At 42.1% G+C, this 12813-nt stretch overlaps 1 protein-coding gene and 1 non-coding gene across 6 annotated transcripts in view; one reads left to right on the top strand and one right to left on the bottom strand.

Annotated features, from left to right (window-relative positions):
- The window catches only part of Klhl22 (kelch like family member 22), a 37127-nt gene extending 32592 nt beyond the window's left edge, over window positions 1–4535 (bottom strand). The window contains exon 1 of one of the 5 annotated variants that reach the window (XM_063226086.1): window positions 4463–4535. The gene's annotated coding sequence lies outside the window, so the exon portion shown is untranslated. Of the gene's footprint in view, window positions 1–4255; window positions 4275–4374 lie in introns of those variants that run through there. The other 4 variants (XM_063226088.1, XM_063226087.1, XM_063226085.1 and 1 more) reach the window with 4 other exon arrangements.
- A 5131-nt stretch (window positions 4536–9666) lies between these two features.
- LOC134470825 (small nucleolar RNA SNORA2/SNORA34 family) lies at window positions 9667–9803 on the top strand. Its single transcript, XR_010039977.1, has one exon. It is a non-coding gene; the product is annotated as a small nucleolar RNA SNORA2/SNORA34 family (small nucleolar RNA).
- The last annotated feature ends 3010 nt before the right edge of the window (window positions 9804–12813 follow it).

Genomic DNA, 12813 nt, shown 5'->3' with positions numbered 1-12813 from the left:
GGCTCAAAACTCTCCAGGCCTCCTTTCCTCTGCACTGTCACTGGTCCTTAGACCATAAGGGGAACTGCCATCCTCTGAACACTGTTTTCTTTCTAGGCCATCTGTTTCTCATAACCCTATACTGACACTGGTCATTACTTGTCTTCAGACTTTTCAAATTGAAGGTATTTACAAAAGTTGGTCACTTTTACCCATATCACCTTATTATGAACATAACAAACATGCCCAACCAATAGAACCTGACTTATGGACCCACAAGACGTAGGCTTCTTGAGAATTCCTGTATCACTATTAACCACCACTAACTCTGGACACCAGCTCTTCTTGCTAAATCTCAGCTTCCTCATTGCTAAGTCTCCATCCAGAACTGACTGTCCCAGCCCCCAACCTGCCTGCCAATAGAAGCATTATGTCTTGCAGGGAACTCAGCACAGCACCCAAGGCCATTGACAAGACAGGAAAGGAGATAAGATAGGATAAGGAACTTTGCAGGCTCTGGGGACATCTGGAGACACCCAAAACTTTACAATGGGACACTTCAAAGGATTCTGCCCACTGAAATGCAAGCTTTCCAGAAGCCTTTAACCACAGAGTTCACTGGATCTTCCTGCCCAATGTCCCCTGTCTTCTCTCAATCACACACTTTTCTTTGTTCAGGGCAGAAGGTCTTATCATGCTCTCTGCCTGAATTCAAGCACAATAAATTCCATGCCATGTTACCTTTACACAAGCCTGGTACTCTACTGCTTACTTACTTTACAGTTACCACCATGGAGTTGAGGGCCTCCTGTGCAGATGACTGTAAGGACTGATTGCTCCAACAGACATCAATCCCTCAAGTGAAGGGTCCCCATGGCTGTGATCACAGCAGCCCATCTACCCTCTAGTGAAGGGAGGAGTGATAGCCACCCCTAAACACCAACCACAAAAATAAGTACAGTAAAACAGGAAGACTGCTTCCTTGGGCAGGCAAAGCATATTTATCAAGCACAATTAGAGGAACTCAATTAAGTGCTGAGGGACATGCAAAGACAAAAGAACCAATTCTCTGCTATGAAGAATCACAGCCCAAAGTCAACAATATTCATCCCTGCATTTATGAAGTAAGCAATGACCAGTGCCAAAATGTTCATCTTCAGAATGGGTTTTGGGGCACAGTGCTTCAACAGAACCACAAAGTTAAAATGAGCAAATTAGAACCCATGGTATAGCCTTCAGTTTTAAAATCTCAAATGTCATGCAAAGAAAACAAATTATAGAATTAATATAGTACAACTTTTGTAAATACCTTCAATTTGAAGTCTGAAGACATGCAAAATAATATTAACCAATATTGCTCATAGATATGGCATAAAACAATCTAAACATTTATAGGAATGAGAAATGCCAAATTCAGTGTCATCATACTCTCCAGAGAGGAAAAAAGGAAATATTTAAGGGAAAAAAGTGGGTTGAAGGTATAACTTAGTGATAGAGCATTCAACTAGCATCGATGAAGTCCTGAGATTGATCTCTACCATCTCATATACACAAAAAAATAAGATGTGATAAGAATGTTATTCTATGAACTTGCTGGTAAGTTTGAGAAGTTTACAATTCTCAAGTGTATTTTTGAATACTTCATACATTCACATGATTCAAATTCAAAAGGAAAGTGTTTTATAAAACTTAAATTGCTCAGGCTAGGGATTTAACTCAGCGGCCTAAGTGTTTGCTGGGCAGGCAAGAGGTCATGAGTTGGATCCCACATACCAAAACAAACAAAAACTTAAACTGCTATTCCATCTATTGCTTAACCAGATTCTCTCCCAAGGAAACAATTCACTTTCTAGCATACCCTTTCAAAAGGCTCTACAGAGTCTCAGGTGAATATGCAAATCTACAACCTTCCTCCCCCTCTTCCATAAACTCAGGTATCTTCCTATCCCTCTCATAGTCCATTGTATGTACAAACATGGTTTACTTAACCAATTTTAACGAGACATTTGGGTTTCCTCCCATTGTTTGCTACTGCAGTGAGGCACTGAAAATCATTTAGATGTTCCATACATGCAGCGTATACCTGAGGAAAATGTTCTAGATGAACTTCTGTGTCATGTTTTGTCTTTTTTGTTTTGTTTTGTTTTTTTGTTTTGCACTGGGAATTGAACTCAGGACCTTACACTTGCCAGGTAGGGCGCTGCGAGCTGAGCTATATAGCTCTGGGTCACTATTTTTAAGGCGAGCTGAGCTATATAGCTCTGGGTCCCCGCCCTGGGTCACTATTTTTAAGGCACATTTGTTTTGAATTAAGGTCTCACTGTGTGGCCCAGGCTTGCCTCAGTTTCATGATCACCTGCTAGGTATAGTGCCACACCCCTGTAATCCCAGTACTGGAGAGGCTGAGGCAGGAGGATGGCTGTGAGTTCAAAGCTAGCCTGGGTGACACAGTGAGTTCAAAGCTAGTCTGAACTACATAGTGAGTCCCTGTGTCAAAAACAAACAAACAAACAAACAGATCCTCCTACCTTAGCCTTTCAAGTGCTGAGATTACAGGTATGCACCGTGTCAGGATCTATACTTACGATTTTAATGGACACTGCCTAATTGTCCTTCACAAAAGTTATACCAATTTATTCTTTCACCCACAAATAAGAATCTGATTCAGACCACTATTTAGTTCATCAAGAATATTTCTTCAGGGGCTGGGGATTTAGCTCAGCGGCTTAAGCGCCTGCCTTGCAAGCAAGCAGTAGTGAGTTCGATCCCTGGTACCGATAAAAAGGAAAAAAGACAAAAGAATATTTCTTTTAGGGGCTGGGGATTTAGCTCAGCGGCATAAGCGCCTGTCTTGCAAGCAGGCAGTCGTGAGTTCGATCCCTGTACCGATAAAAACGAAAAAGACAAAAAAAAAAAAAAATTTATTTTACATGTTTCGCTAAAAATACCATTGTAGTCTGTATTAATGCAACTGAAAATATTCTTTTAAGAATTAGAATATGTAGCATATCCTTCATTAGTGTTTTCTAATCCTCGTTTTTCAGTAATTAAAAAAATAATGCTCTTGAGCCAGGCGTGGTGGCTCATGCCCGTAATCCCACAGAGGTTGAGACAGGAGGATCGTTGCAAATTAGAGATCAGCCTGTGCTATGAAATAAACTCAAGGCCAGCCTGCACTGCATAGCAAGACTCTATCTCAAAAAGAAAAAAAAAAAAAAAAAAAAAAGCTCTAAAGAGTTCAATCACTGGGGCCGGGGATTTAGCTCAGCGGCATAAACGCCTGCCTATCAAGCATGAGGTCATGAGTTTGATCCCCGGTACAAAAAAAAAGTCCAATCACTGGACTCCTCACTCACTTTTCATTTGTCAAAAGGTTACACTATCCTGAAACACTTCCTTAGCTGTCTGCCTATCCCAGTCCCATAAGATCCTCAGATCTAGCCTTTACATGCAAGGTCCCTCTTCTGTGGGGTGAGAGGACAGAAACGAAGCTTTATGTCCCAAACGGTTACAAAGTGAAAAACATAAAATTCATTTTTATGAATAGCGTACAGTCAACATTGTAGCTCAATAACATTTACTAACAATTTTCCCTTTTCTGTGGGATCCCAAAATACCCACCAACGAAATCCAGTTCTTGACAGTATGAAGATATGCAACGAGGCAAAGCGGAGTAGACCCCAATTTATAAAAAATGTTTCACAGGATGCTGAGCCCACTAGCTCTGGAGTAAGTTTCCTAGAGCGCAGACTCGCAGCATCTGAATGCTCCAGGCCCAACCCTAAGGATGCCGGGGCGAGGGACTCCGGGGAGGAAGGAGGGGCCAAAGGTAGCGGCGTCCCGCCCTCTGTGCGGGTCCAGATCCATTCTGTCCCGCCTGCCTAACATCTAAAATAGTGGGACCTGGCAGCGGACGCCTCGGAACCGGTAGACTTAGTATTTATAGCGCGACCTCTGCCTGCTCCCAGGAAATCGGGCGACCTGGAGAGACTGGGCGCCCACTGCTGCAGTCCCCAACCCTCGACCCCCGGCCCACGGTGCGCGGCAGAGGACGCTGAAGCGCCGCGGGCCGAAGTCACGCTCGCTGGCAGCATCCACACCCAGATCCACCCGCCTGTTGCAACTCCCGCCCGCGCAGCGCCAAGGGTCACGGCCAGGGAATGCCACATTCGGCCCGCCCCGAGCGACGAGGCCGGTCAAGGGGCGAGGTGGCCCTTCGGCCTGCAGCTGCGCGTTAAGCCCAGGCCCCAACCCAGCGCACGGCGCCAGTTTCTACCCGGCCGCGCATCGGGGTCTCGCTCCGTGCGCCCCCGCCACATCAGGCGACAGGCTCGCGCCAGGCAGCTGTCCTGAGCCTCTGGCCCGCGCCTACCCTCGCGCTCCCATGCCACTCACTCGTCCTGGGCCCCGCGCCCGCCAACCCGCAGCCCGTAGCCTGCCGCGGGCCGCCCACGGTTCCCTCAGCCCACGCCTCACAGCTGACCTGGTGCCGCAGCTGGCGGAGGCCGCACTCACAGGAGGCGGGAGGGGGGCAGGGCCTGGGTGTCACGTGAGCGCGCGCGCAGGCGCACTGGGGCCCGCGGGGGCCGAGGCGGCTGCCCGGGCGGGGCGGGAGTGAGGAGCGAGCCGCCTGTGAGGGTCTCTAGTCCGCACTGAGGCGCTCCGGAGGGGCACCGCGGCCCACCTTTCCCTGCTCCTGACACCTGACAGCTGAGCGAAGGAATAAGTGCATAATGCCTATTTAGCGAGAGTCTCCCCATGTAAAACCGTTTTCTCCTTTCTTCCCTTTCTCCTGCCCGGCGTCCCTCTCATTCTTAGCCTCACTCACTCATATTTATTCGTGCAGCCCCTCATTCCCACAGTTAGTCTATACCTCCCTCCTTCGCTCACTAATTTCCTCCTTAGTCACTCACTCTGGAACTGCACAATGGAACTAAAGAAAAATTTTTTTCTTTTAAAGATAAGCAGCTTCTCCAAACTTCCTTCTGATGAGTACTTAATTACCTCTTCCCCTCCCCCCTCCCTTCCCCCCCCCTCTCCTTTTCCCTCACCTTCCCTCCCCTCCCTCCCCTTTCCTCCTCTCCTCTGACCAGAAGTGATAGAATATGCAGATGCTGGCCTAAGAGGCCTGAACACAGATTCCTTTCCACAAGAAAAAGTAAGATGAACTGAAAACGATAAGAAATGATAAAGCAAGTATAAAGATTGCATTGTCTCTTTGTGCCCCCTTCCCTCCTTACCATAAAAGATCCTTACTTACCTGTTGATTCCTAGCTGTGTGGGCAGCAGCCTGGGGAGACATTTGATTTGAGACAAACGGGGCTGTCCACCATTTCTTCAAAGCTATCTGTGAATACGTCCTCACCAAAATGCATGGCTTCCTTTGATCTGGCCAGCCACAAGCAAACTTAAGTATATAAAACCTGATTGGCCAGTAATAGTTTTGTGGAGCTAGGCAGGAGGTTAAATCCCACATCCTGAGAGGCATACCTCCCAACAGGTGCTTGGTAAAACAGACTCGCTAGTTGTAGCGAGGTGAACCCATGTCAGGAATCAAGAAATATTCCAGCACCTTCCGGGGATACTTTTGCACCTGGGAACCTCCCTTTTCTGCTCGGGCATCAGCAGCCTGTAAACACCTTTGTGAATAAATGGAAAGAGGATATTTGGGGAGCCGATGGGCTCCACCTGGTTTCCCACTGGAACGTGCATTCCAGGGTTCTGCTGTCTCCATCATTTAGACCAGTGGTGAGGAGTCTATGACAAGTGAAGCACTGCTGGCTCTCTGTTATTGAAAGCTCTAAATATTTTTGCCGTCACTGATTTAGAGTTTTCAGTTGTTAGGCAGTACCATTTGTTGAAGAGAATTTTTCTCACCGATGGCCTGTTAGACCTACTGCAGGTCATTTGTGGGGACCAACTGATGTGTACGGAGATTCAAAAGTATAAACAATTTCTAGGCATTTGCTTTTTAGGTTTAAAGTACCATTTGTTTTGGTTTGCTTTGGTTTCTTTTCTCTTTCTTTTCTTATAACCTTTATTCTAGGATAGGCAGCAAGGTTTCAGTATGTTGTAGAAGCTGCATCCTAACTGCTTGAGTTGTGGCCAGAGTTCTATAATGAAGGGGTCATCCAAACTGTGTCTTCTTCACTGTATGAATATAAGGTTGGAAAGGACTCCTACTTTAGGACCCAGTGGAGCACTCAGCACTCAGTTTGGCTAAGGAACATCTTTCTGGATAACACAATAGCCTCTGAGGTAATATGCAGTTAGAGGTTAAATTCATCCTGCAGAGACTCTAAGCTTTGTCCTTGCTTTTCCTTGTCTGTGGGGGTTACATTTAGGGATCTAAACCTTTCTGAGGTTTCTTCATGACCCAATATACAGTTCAAGGTTCTTGAGTCATTTGTCTACAAAAAGATTGAATTAAGAGGTTTAAGAGGATGGAAACACTAGTGGTATGTTTGAGAAGCTCTGTTGTGATTTGCTCAGGAACAAGAGTGCTTGTGCTATTTTGTAACTCCCTAGAAAAGTTCCAGTTACTGTGACTTTAGAAAGATGATTTTATTGTGAGACAACATGGGCTGTATAATTAAAAACATATTCTGATTTCAGGAAGCTGTTCTTAAAAAGATTCTGAGGAGTAACACTGGCCACAATTATCCAGAACTACTTTCTTTGAGTTTTTCTGGATGAGTGGCAAGTACAGGCAAGTGCCTTCTGTGCCACTGACCATGGAGCTACTTGGCTGACTGTGAAGAGTTTGTTTCTTTTTTTCCCTTTCTCTTTTTGATATCATGCTTGCTAGGCAGGCACTGCATCACTGAGCCACATCCCCTGTCTCCTGGTTCAAGAGAAAAGAAGACCAAATCTACAAAGAGAAAGTGAAAGGAGGGGACTCCAGAGAACATTAGGAAAAAACAAGCAATAGACTGGACCACAAATGCTGTGAGATGCAAAAGCTGGTGAGAACCTACTCTATCCCGTGGGTAGAGCGCTTGAGCAGGTGCCACTCCAGGGAGGGTTGACTGTTTGAACCCAGGGATCAGAGCAGTCATGTATCGGCTCCATTCCACAGCTCCCCGTGTGATGGTCCCACATGACTAGATGATGGACAGCCATAGGAGATAGCCATAGTCAGGGATATTCATTTAGACTGGCAAGAGGCCTCTGAGTGGTTTGAGCTAAAGGACACAGGTCTCGCCTTAAAGGCAAGAGATCAGGCTCAGACTGAGGTGTTCCACATTTGAAAGTGGCAGAATTTGCACACTCTAATACTGCTGCCTTCTGGAAACTGCATCCAGCACAGACCTGGATCTGACTAATGCGAGCAGGGACATGTCTTGCTCAAAACTTCCACAAAATTATAGATCCTGGAAGAAAACTACACACTCAAAATCACAAGGAAGTTTCTCTTTCTTTTTTTTTTTTTCTATTTGCTTCTTTTTTGGTTTGGTTTTATATGAGAGAGTGTGTGTGTGTGTTGTTTTTGATTTTAGTTTTGTTTTTGTTTTTTTGTTTTCCTCTTCTTTCCTTTTCTCATTTCTTCTGCACCAGTTAATTTGGGTTAAGGCTATGGTTAAAGTTGTCTTAATGTTTACACTATAACTGCAGATTTTTTCCCCTAGAACTGAAGTTAGTACATAATTGGCTCTTATGGTAGGTTAATATCCAACTTGGTTTTTTTTTTGTTTGTTTGTTTGTTTTTGTCTTTTTCATTTTTTATCGGTACCGGGCCAACTTGTTTTTTGAGACAGTATCTCATTTTGTAGCTCAGGCTGACCTTGAATTCACTATGTAGCCCTGTCTGGCCTCAAACTCATGGTGATCCTCCTGCCTCAACCTCCCAAGTGCTGTGATTATGGATGTGTGCCATCATGCTCAGAGTGTTAACATCCAATTTGTCTTGGACAGTAATAATGTAGCTTACTCACTTCATATTAACAGTTTCACATTATTGTTGCTATTTCTCTATACTAGCACTTAAATTTAACTTTGTGTCTTTAACAGTACAAGAATATATTTCCAGAGTATTTGGTTGTTGGCCTAATCATACTGCCTCTTCCTCCCCCAAGTTAAGCAAGGTATTCAAATCTTAGAGCTGTAGCAAATACTTATAGATAGGCATACCCAAAGTACATCATTGAAAAGCAGTTAAAGAGATGTCTATACCAACAACAAAATCTCTAAACCATTAACTCCCCAAACCTCAGCACAATACAACACAAAACAGACAAAAACAATACAAACATGAGAAGACAGGGAACAAGATATTTACCAAGTCTCCCAACTCTGCTGAAACCAATCCAGGGGCACAGAGGGGAAGAATATCATAAGCTGTACACTCAAATTACTGCAAAGGATAAAAGAGGAGGTTAGGAAACAGATCAAAGAGATACTCATCAGCATCAATGAAGATGTAACTGAACAGATAATGTAAGCAAAAACCAAAAAGTTGCAGGAACTTTCAGAAGACATTAGTAAAAAGCTAGATGAGATATAAAAGAAATGATACAAAACATAAATTATAACTCTACAAAAGAATTGTTAAAAAGACAAAAAAAATTAGAGTCTATGAAAAGATTTCAGACATGGTGAGACCTTGTCTCATAAAACAAAACAAAACAAAAGTTTCAATCAGAAATCTAGGAAATTGGCAAGCACGAGGTCGTAAGTTCGATCCCCGGTACCAAAAAAAAAAAAAAAAAAAATCTAGGAGATTGAAAGTATGGACACCAAGGCTGGGTGCGGTGGCTCACGCCTGTAATCTCAGCGCTCAAGAGGCTAAGGCAGGAGGATTATTGCAAGTTCGAGACCAGCCTGGGCTACAAAGTGAGCTCACGGCCAGTCTGAACTGCACAGTGATGAGACCCTGTCTCAAAAGACAAAAAGAAAAAAAAAAAAAAAGTATGGACAGCAAAAGTGACCAACATGAGGACACAATATCAAAACTAGAGGGGCTGGGGATTTAGCTCAGTGACATAAGCGCCTGCCTGGCAAGTATGAGGTTATGAGTTTGATCCCTGGTACCAAAAAAACACAAAACAAAACTAGAAGAAAATGATACCTTCAAAGACCAATCACTCACAGACATCTTTAAAAAAAGAATAAATGAAAAATGGATCCAACAACTGCTAGATAATGCAAAAAAAATCTAACCAAAAATAATTGGAATAGGTGAAAAAATCAGAAGACACCACAAATAGTACTTAAAAGCCTATTCACAGAAATAATGGCAGAAAACTCCCCAAATGTATAGAAAGAAATAAACATAAGGATAAGTGAATTATGTAGAATCCTAAATGGCAGGCTGGGAATATAGCTCAGTAGCACATTGCTTGCCTGGCTAGTGTGAGGTCATGAGTTCACTCCCTGGTCAAAAAAAAAAAAATCCTAAATGGCCATATCCAAAAGAGAGCGTCTCTGTACCGCATTTTACTCAAAGTATCAGAACTTCATCACAGGGACAAATATCTTTTTCTCTGTGTGTCTCTTTGAGATAGGGTTTTGCTGTGCAGTTCAGGCTGGCCCTGAACTCACTTTGTAGCCCAAGTTGGGTTCAAACTTGCAACAATCCTCCTGCTTCAGCCTCCTGGGTGCTAGAATTGCAGGTGGGAAAAATACCTTTAAAACTGTTAAAAGCAACAAATCACATACAAAGTTAAACCCATTAGAACAACATCATATCTGGCCCTGAATCAAGGCCAGCAGCTTCCTGATGCTGTTGGTTTCAAGCAGGAGCCTAAAGAGATGTCTTTCTATGGTCTGTTGGCCATTTTAGAACTTGGGCAGTGAAATGGTCAATTCATTAGAAAGAAACAGCTTGAAGCAACCCCCTCCCATGAGCAGCTGTGAGTGTGGCAGGCTCCAGTGGCCCAGGACAGGAACCACCAGTGTTTACTGGGACCTGTGCCATGCTGGGGCCTGGAGCTCTGGGAAACCAAGCAACCCCTCCCCACTGCCTGTTTTGTTTTGTTGGATTTCAATATATATGAAAGTATGGACAGCTATTTTGAAGAGGACAAGAAACTCTACGACAGCCATTAGTGACTCCCCTATTGTCTGGTTTTGAAGACCTAAAGCGCCTTCCTCATTTTGTTCGGATCAGTTTTATACTATGTTGTTTTGTATGAATTCTCTGTATGTGTAGACATGGACAACTATTTGGAAGAAAACAAGAGACAATATGATAGTGAAGATCTCAGGTCATCTAGCTTTGAAATTTATATCTCTTACATTGCTTCCTTATGTCCTATTTTGTTCTGTTTTGTTGTGTTTAATTTGACCCCCTTTGAGAACTAGCAGTGTCTCCTGAGATCCACGCCATGCTGGAACTCAGGACTCTGGGAAGCCAAGCCAGCACCTCCCCTCCCTGGTAAGCGGCGGTAGTTTAGTCCACTGCAGCCCTTCCAGGGGGAGAACTAGCAGTGTCTCCTGAGATCCATGCCATGTTGGAACTTTGGACTCTGGGAAGCCAAGCCAGCACCTCAAAAAAAAAAAAAAAAAAAATCAATGTATATTATATGCAAGTTGCAGTACACCAAAATGTAATCTACAATTCGGTGCAATTTACATGAACTTATACAATCATTTTCAGTTCTATAAAATAAAAAAAATATGAAAAAAAATTTTACTCCCTTTAAAATAAAAAGAACTACATCACATTTCTCCACACAAACCTAAAAGGCCAGAAGAGCTTGGAGCAAAGTATTGCAAGCCCTAAAAGATAAAAACTTCCAACTCTGGCTTATGTATCCTGCAAAACTTTCCTTCAAAATTGATGGAAAACTAAGGTACTTCCATGACAAAGTAGAACTCAAGAAATTTATGACTGAAATTCAGCATTACAAAATAATTCTCAAGAATAATTTATAAAGACAGTAAAGCCAACATACCCAATAAGTCAAAAAGAATGAATACACCTGGTGGGATGAGTAGCTAAGCAAAAGGGGGAAAAATAAGAACATCAAATAGGAAAATAACGGAATGGTAAGAATAAATCAATACTTCTTAGTAGTAACTCTCAATGTGAATGCTCTCAATTCCCAAATCAAAAGACACAGATTGGCAGCATGTATCAATAATAAAACAAAGAAAGAAACAAAAAACTGTTGTGGTTGATACATTGTGTCAACTTCAGAAGTTTAGAAGTTTAACTGAGAAACTCAGCAGGGAGCCAGGATCCTTTGTAAATATTCTATCCTGTGCAAGAGGAGGGCATAGAGATTTCATGAGTGCTATATCTGTCCCGGGGGTGTGGGTGGCCTATGTATAGTATATGGGATAAGAGGCTTGTTGCCCACTTTTGCTCTGGCTGCTGCTTTGAAGTGTTGCTCCTGTACCATGCCTTGGAGCCAGCTGATTATGGACTGAAACTTCCAAAAACTGTAAGCTAAATAAATCTTTCCTTCCCTAATTTTGGGTATCAGGTGTTTTGTCTCAGCAACTAAAGAAAAGTAACCAAGATACAAGCCAAAAAACAATATGTAGTATATATGAAACACGTTTAATAAAAAAAAAAAAACATTAAAAATCAGTTTGTGACAATGCACAATATATGTACCATTGTTCCCTAATTGACATGTTTTGAAATTTTCTTTTGTTTTTTTCTTCTTTTTTATCTTTGAAATAAAATGGATTTTTAAAAAATCAAAGATTGGAGAAAATATTCCATGCAATGGGAATCCAGAAAAAAAGAGCAGGAGTAGCTATCTTAATTTCAGACAAAGTGAATTTCAAGCCAAGATTGATCAGAAGAGAGAAAGACAATCACTACATATTCATTTAAACAATTTTCATTTAAACAATTCATTTAAACAAAATTCATTTAAACAATTCAACAGGAAGAGATAGCAATTATACACATATAGGCAACAAATACTGGTGCACCCAATCTCATGAAACACTAATGGACATGAAAAATTAGATGACCAAGGAGTTAGGAATATAGTTCAATGGCACAGTGCCTGCCTGGCAAGCACATGATCATGGGTTCAATCCCTAGTACCAAAAAACGAAAAAAAAAAAAAAAACCCACCAATACAACTGTAATGGGGGACTCCAACAGCCCACTGGCACAAACGGATATATCAAAACTAGATTTAAAAAACTGACAAGGAATTGTTATATAGATGAACCAAATTTTCAAATAAATGGACTTAATAAATATCTAGAGAGTGTTCCATCAAAATGAAACAAAACACATTTTCTCAGGAGCACATGGGATTTTCTTCAAAATAGACTACATACTGGCCCATAAAGTATGTTTTGTTTTGTTTTATTTTATTTTGTCTTTTTTGACAAAATAAACCTTGAACTCTCTTTGTAGGACAAGCTGGCCTCAAATTCACAGTGATTCTCCTGTCTCAGCCTCCCAAGTGCTGGGACTACAGGTGTGTGCCATCACACTCAGCAAACATGCCTTAAATAAATGCAAAAAATTGAAGCTAGAAATAAATGATAAAAGACGCCAGAGAAAGTGATCAAACACCTTGAAATTATATAATATCTTCTTGAATAAACAGTGAATCATAGATGAAATTAAAGAAGAAATTAGACAGTTCCTACAATCAAATGACAATGCCACTGTGACTTTCTTGACCCTGTGAAAGCCGTGTTAAGAGGGACGTTCACAGCAGTGAATTCCTGCATGAAGAAAACAGAGCAAATTTAAGTACATAATCTAATCATGGGCCTGAAGGTCCTAGTAAAACAAGAACAATCCAAAACCAAAACTAGAATGAGGAAGGAAATTATAAAGATCATAGCAAATTGATAAAATTGAGATAAAAAATACAAAAATCAATTAACTGAGAAATGGGCTCTTTGAAAGAT

The sequence above is a fragment of the Cavia porcellus genome, unplaced genomic scaffold (genome assembly GCF_034190915.1).
Source record: "Cavia porcellus strain 051 isolate PalLab524CR breed Dunkin Hartley unplaced genomic scaffold, mCavPor4.1 scaffold_16, whole genome shotgun sequence".
Taxonomy (NCBI): domain Eukaryota; kingdom Metazoa; phylum Chordata; class Mammalia; order Rodentia; family Caviidae; genus Cavia; species Cavia porcellus.
This window is presented reverse-complemented; position numbering and strand designations above follow the sequence as displayed.